Genomic DNA, 6,502 nt, shown 5'->3' with positions numbered 1-6,502 from the left:
AGATGAGTTAGCGTGCGCCATTGCTGTTTCTGTGTGACTGTGGTATCCATTCCCGACATCTTACATTTGGCGTCCAGACATTTTCATTCTCAGTAAATTGTTCTGCTGTCCTGCTGTCAGTGTTCACTCTCAGTGTGTAAGTAGGGCTGTAGCCTTCCCAGTGTTCACTCTCAGTGTGTAAGTAGGGCTGTAGCCTTCCCAGTGTTCACTCTCAGTGTGTAAGTAGGGCTGTAGCCTTCCCAGTGTTCACTCTCAGTGTGTAAGTAGGGCTGTAGCCTTCCCAGTGTTCACTCTCAGTGTGTAAGTAGGGCTGTAGCCTTCCCAGTGTTCACTCTCAGTGTGTAAGTAGGGCTGTAGCCTTTCCAGTGTTCACTCTCAGTGTGTAAGTAGGGCTGTAGCCTTCCCAGTGTTCACTCTCAGTGTGTAAGTAGGGCTGTAGCCTTCCCAGTGTTCACTCTCAGTGTGTAAGTAGGGCTGCAGCCTTCTCAGTGTTCACTCTCAGTGTGTAGGTAGGGCTGTAGCCTTCCCAGTGTCTCAACAAAGGAACGTAACTGACATGGACACATGGACGCATATTCACATATGGCATCTTGCACCGTTTTAAGTGGTTTATCCGCCCTTACATACGATAGCAAAAACCGTTTTGCCTAAAATTTTGGTGAAACACCTCTAAAAGCTCTGGACCATTCACTGTCGAAATATCTCAGGTCTCCGAGCATGGTCTTCGTGTTGGTCATCATATCCAACATCCCTGTTATGGTCATCGCTGACACTGTCATGTTGAGTAGGACTTGTACACTTGTCCCAGTGTTGTCCCTAATAGTGTTCCTCTCGTGGTGAATAGTAATGGCCACAACACTTGGAGTCTTAGCTTTGTTGGTCTCTGCTGTTCTGATCAGGACACTGCGGGCCTCATTTCCTGTCTGAACACAGGACCTCACAGTTCTGATCAGCGGGGGCTTTACTGAGTCTATTTTTCCGTCTGTAGCACTGGTTTTACATGTTAGCTTACTAATATTGTCTTTCAGATCACTTTCAAGGAGGTGTATCCGTGAATCCTTCTCACGTAGTTGAGAGACTAGTATCCGTACGTATCCATGTTGCTTGAGCTCTACGTTTTTCAGACCTTTCTATCTATCTTCACGCTGTTATGAGGTCACAGTTCTTCTCGATGGTATGCTTCATATTCCCACCAACATGCGATATTAACCCCACAAATATCAAAAATCTATATTTACGGTAAAAGTTAGGTTACTACAACGCTATCATGTCCTCTGGAACGGGCAATGAGATACGTTCCTTAAAACGAACTTACCACTAAGACTATTTAATTCTGCCAGAGATCGATGATTGTATTCTGCCTGAATAATTTCTGGAATAGCACACGTTGCTTAGTCAGGTGTCGGGAGTTGGGAAGCGAGTACATCATAGCAAGAACGTGTGACCATCCTATCTGTACAGCCCACAGCCGTGGTATAGATATAGCAGTAGGGGTGACAGGGGGTAAGAAGACTATCGACTGACACCAAGAGTAGATACTAACTGAGTACAACGTACAGGAGAGGGCGCACCAACCACCCTCAATAACAACAATATGGAGGTCTGTTCACCGCTTTTCAATCAATAGACACATCTAACTGGCTTCAAACATTGGACTCACGTGGTGACACGAACCTGCGTTAAATACTGGGGTTATCAATAAGAGATAAAAAGTATGTAGGGTCTGGTTCATTTAATGCCTATTTATAAAACTTTATTGAAAGTGTTACCCTGGTCAGGGGGTCAGTATATACGTCTAGACGGTGGTATATATGACATGGGTGTGGCTGATCCTATCTGTGTACGGGAGACGTGACGGTATTGAGCAATATGCTGCCCATCTGAAATTTGTCAACGTTGGATAACTGACAGTCGATCTTGCTTCAGCATCCTAGAGAGGTTATTATAACAGAAGATTCCCAAGTGTGACGACGCAGCTGTATTAACAAATGAAGCTCTTTTTCATGTATGAAGTATATATACATTGGGCGTCACTGACGCCCATTCAAAATTTTTTCTTGTGCGGAGCTTTTGTACCTATGACACATATTTGAGATCAGCCGATACCTAGTGCTGAGGCTCGGGTTACACTTACCACACAGACGGACAGAGTGACAAGTTATTCCACAGGCGTATACAGTGGCCAGGGTAAGTATATGGTTGGTGCAAGGGTGGGCGGCTATTCAAGGGGACGGATATATGTAGCATGTTATATTAACATGCAGTCTATGTCATGTACATTCTGGTTAGACACTAGTGTTGGAATTCTGAAATGCCGGTGTAGCTCATTGTAACATAGAAAAGCATGTCATGGACGAAGTTTTGTGACATATTATTCAGAGTACATATGTATGAATTGAGGTGGCCCTTGTTTCCAGTGTAATTCAAGTATATGTTTGTTCCCCTTGACGGCGTACATACACAACAGACACTTTCTGACAACATTAAACACCCTTTATACTATATAACAAGACTGGTGGGTCATGATATCATACATTGGAATAGCATATATAAACCCGCCACTCTTCGTAGCCTTGGTGTTAAAGTGTTCATTTGTCACCAACATCGAAACAATGTGAGAAGGCTTGTTATGTCTCCGTTTTGAAATCACTCAACTCATTCACCAAGAAGATGTGTCCTTATGTGTGTTCTATGTCACTGCAAGCCGGAAGGGCGGGTTTATATGTGCTATTCCAAGGTATGATATCATGACCCACTAGTCTTGTTACATAGTATGAAGGGTGGGCTGTAGCCTTCCCAGTGTTCACTCTCAGTGTGTAAGTAGGGCTGTAGCCTTCCCAGTGTTCACTCTCAGTGTGTAAGTAGGGCTGTAGCCTTCCCAGTGTTCACTCTCAGTGTGTAAGTAGGGCTGTAGCCTTTCCAGTGTTCACTCTCAGTGTGTAAGTAGGGCTGTAGCCTTCCCAGTGTTCACTCTCAGTGTGTAAGTAGGGCTGTAGCCTTCCCAGTGTTCACTCTCAGTGTGTAAGTAGGGCTGCAGCCTTCTCAGTGTTCACTCTCAGTGTGTAGGTAGGGCTGTAGCCTTCCCAGTGTCTCAACAAAGGAACGTAACTGACATGGACACATGGACGCATATTCACATATGGCATCTTGCACCGTTTTAAGTGGTTTATCCGCCCTTACATACGATAGCAAAAACCGTTTTGCCTAAAATTTTGGTGAAACACCTCTAAAAGCTCTGGACCATTCACTGTCGAAATATCTCAGGTCTCCGAGCATGGTCTTCGTGTTGGTCATCATATCCAACATCCCTGTTATGGTCATCGCTGACACTGTCATGTTGAGTAGGACTTGTACACTTGTCCCAGTGTTGTCCCTAATAGTGTTCCTCTCGTGGTGAATAGTAATGGCCACAACACTTGGAGTCTTAGCTTTGTTGGTCTCTGCTGTTCTGATCAGGACACAGCGGGCCTCATTTCCTGTCTGAACACAGGACCTCACAGTTCTGATCAGCGGGGGCTTTACTGAGTCTATTTTTCCGTCTGTAGCACTGGTTTTACATGTTAGCTTACTAATATTGTCTTTCAGATCACTTTCAAGGAGGTGTATCCGTGAATCCTTCTCACGTAGTTGAGAGACTAGTATCCGTACGTATCCATGTTGCTTGAGCTCTACGTTTTTCAGACCTTTCTATCTATCTTCACGCTGTTATGAGGTCACAGTTCTTCTCGATGGTATGCTTCATATTCCCACCAACATGCGATATTAACCCCACAAATATCAAAAATCTATATTTACGGTAAAAGTTAGGTTACTACAACGCTATCATGTCCTCTGGAACGGGCAATGAGATACGTTCCTTAAAACGAACTTACCACTAAGACTATTTAATTCTGCCAGAGATCGATGATTGTATTCTGCCTGAATAATTTCTGGAATAGCACACGTTGCTTAGTCAGGTGTCGGGAGTTGGGAAGCGAGTACATCATAGCAAGAACGTGTGACCATCCTATCTGTACAGCCCACAGCCGTGGTATAGATATAGCAGTAGGGGTGACAGGGGGTAAGAAGACTATCGACTGACACCAAGAGTAGATACTAACTGAGTACAACGTACAGGAGAGGGCGCACCAACCACCCTCAATAACAACAATATGGAGGTCTGTTCACCGCTTTTCAATCAATAGACACATCTAACTGGCTTCAAACATTGGACTCACGTGGTGACACGAACCTGCGTTAAATACTGGGGTTATCAATAAGAGATAAAAAGTATGTAGGGTCTGGTTCATTTAATGCCTATTTATAAAACTTTATTGAAAGTGTTACCCTGGTCAGGGGGTCAGTATATACGTCTAGACGGTGGTATATATGACATGGGTGTGGCTGATCCTATCTGTGTACGGGAGACGTGACGGTATTGAGCAATATGCTGCCCATCTGAAATTTGTCAACGTTGGATAACTGACAGTCGATCTTGCTTCAGCATCCTAGAGAGGTTATTATAACAGAAGATTCCCAAGTGTGACGACGCAGCTGTATTAACAAATGAAGCTCTTTTTCATGTATGAAGTATATATACATTGGGCGTCACTGACGCCCATTCAAAATTTTTTCTTGTGCGGAGCTTTTGTACCTATGACACATATTTGAGATCAGCCGATACCTAGTGCTGAGGCTCGGGTTACACTTACCACACAGACGGACAGAGTGACAAGTTATTCCACAGGCGTATACAGTGGCCAGGGTAAGTATATGGTTGGTGCAAGGGTGGGCGGCTATTCAAGGGGACGGATATATGTAGCATGTTATATTAACATGCAGTCTATGTCATGTACATTCTGGTTAGACACTAGTGTTGGAATTCTGAAATGCCGGTGTAGCTCATTGTAACATAGAAAAGCATGTCATGGACGAAGTTTTGTGACATATTATTCAGAGTACATATGTATGAATTGAGGTGGCCCTTGTTTCCAGTGTAATTCAAGTATATGTTTGTTCCCCTTGACGGCGTACATACACAACAGACACTTTCTGACAACATTAAACACCCTTTATACTATATAACAAGACTGGTGGGTCATGATATCATACATTGGAATAGCATATATAAACCCGCCACTCTTCGTAGCCTTGGTGTTAAAGTGTTCATTTGTCACCAACATCGAAACAATGTGAGAAGGCTTGTTATGTCTCCGTTTTGAAATCACTCAACTCATTCACCAAGAAGATGTGTCCTTATGTGTGTTCTATGTCACTGCAAGCCGGAAGGGCGGGTTTATATGTGCTATTCCAAGGTATGATATCATGACCCACTAGTCTTGTTACATAGTATGAAGGGTGGGCTGTAGCCTTCCCAGTGTTCACTCTCAGTGTGTAAGTAGGGCTGTAGCCTTCCCAGTGTTCACTCTCAGTGTGTAAGTAGGGCTGTAGCCTTCCCAGTGTTCACTCTCAGTGTGTAAGTAGGGCTGTAGCCTTTCCAGTGTTCACTCTCAGTGTGTAAGTAGGGCTGTAGCCTTCCCAGTGTTCACTCTCAGTGTGTAAGTAGGGCTGTAGCCTTCCCAGTGTTCACTCTCAGTGTGTAAGTAGGGCTGCAGCCTTCTCAGTGTTCACTCTCAGTGTGTAGGTAGGGCTGTAGCCTTCCCAGTGTCTCAACAAAGGAACGTAACTGACATGGACACATGGACGCATATTCACATATGGCATCTTGCACCGTTTTAAGTGGTTTATCCGCCCTTACATACGATAGCAAAAACCGTTTTGCCTAAAATTTTGGTGAAACACCTCTAAAAGCTCTGGACCATTCACTGTCGAAATATCTCAGGTCTCCGAGCATGGTCTTCGTGTTGGTCATCATATCCAACATCCCTGTTATGGTCATCGCTGACACTGTCATGTTGAGTAGGACTTGTACACTTGTCCCAGTGTTGTCCCTAATAGTGTTCCTCTCGTGGTGAATAGTAATGGCCACAACACTTGGAGTCTTAGCTTTGTTGGTCTCTGCTGTTCTGATCAGGACACAGCGGGCCTCATTTCCTGTCTGAACACAGGACCTCACAGTTCTGATCAGCGGGGGCTTTACTGAGTCTATTTTTCCGTCTGTAGCACTGGTTTTACATGTTAGCTTACTAATATTGTCTTTCAGATCACTTTCAAGGAGGTGTATCCGTGAATCCTTCTCACGTAGTTGAGAGACTAGTATCCGTACGTATCCATGTTGCTTGAGCTCTACGTTTTTCAGACCTTTCTATCTATCTTCACGCTGTTATGAGGTCACAGTTCTTCTCGATGGTATGCTTCATATTCCCACCAACATGCGATATTAACCCCACAAATATCAAAAATCTATATTTACGGTAAAAGTTAGGTTACTACAACGCTATCATGTCCTCTGGAACGGGCAATGAGATACGTTCCTTAAAACGAACTTACCACTAAGACTATTTAATTCTGCCAGAGATCGATGATTGTATTCTGCCTGAATAAATTCTGGAATAGCACACGT

Source organism: Haliotis rufescens, unplaced genomic scaffold (genome assembly GCF_023055435.1).
Source record: "Haliotis rufescens isolate VD_foot unplaced genomic scaffold, xgHalRufe1.0.p SCAF_12, whole genome shotgun sequence".
Classification (NCBI taxonomy): Eukaryota; Metazoa; Mollusca; class Gastropoda; order Lepetellida; family Haliotidae; genus Haliotis; species Haliotis rufescens.
This window is presented reverse-complemented; position numbering follows the sequence as displayed.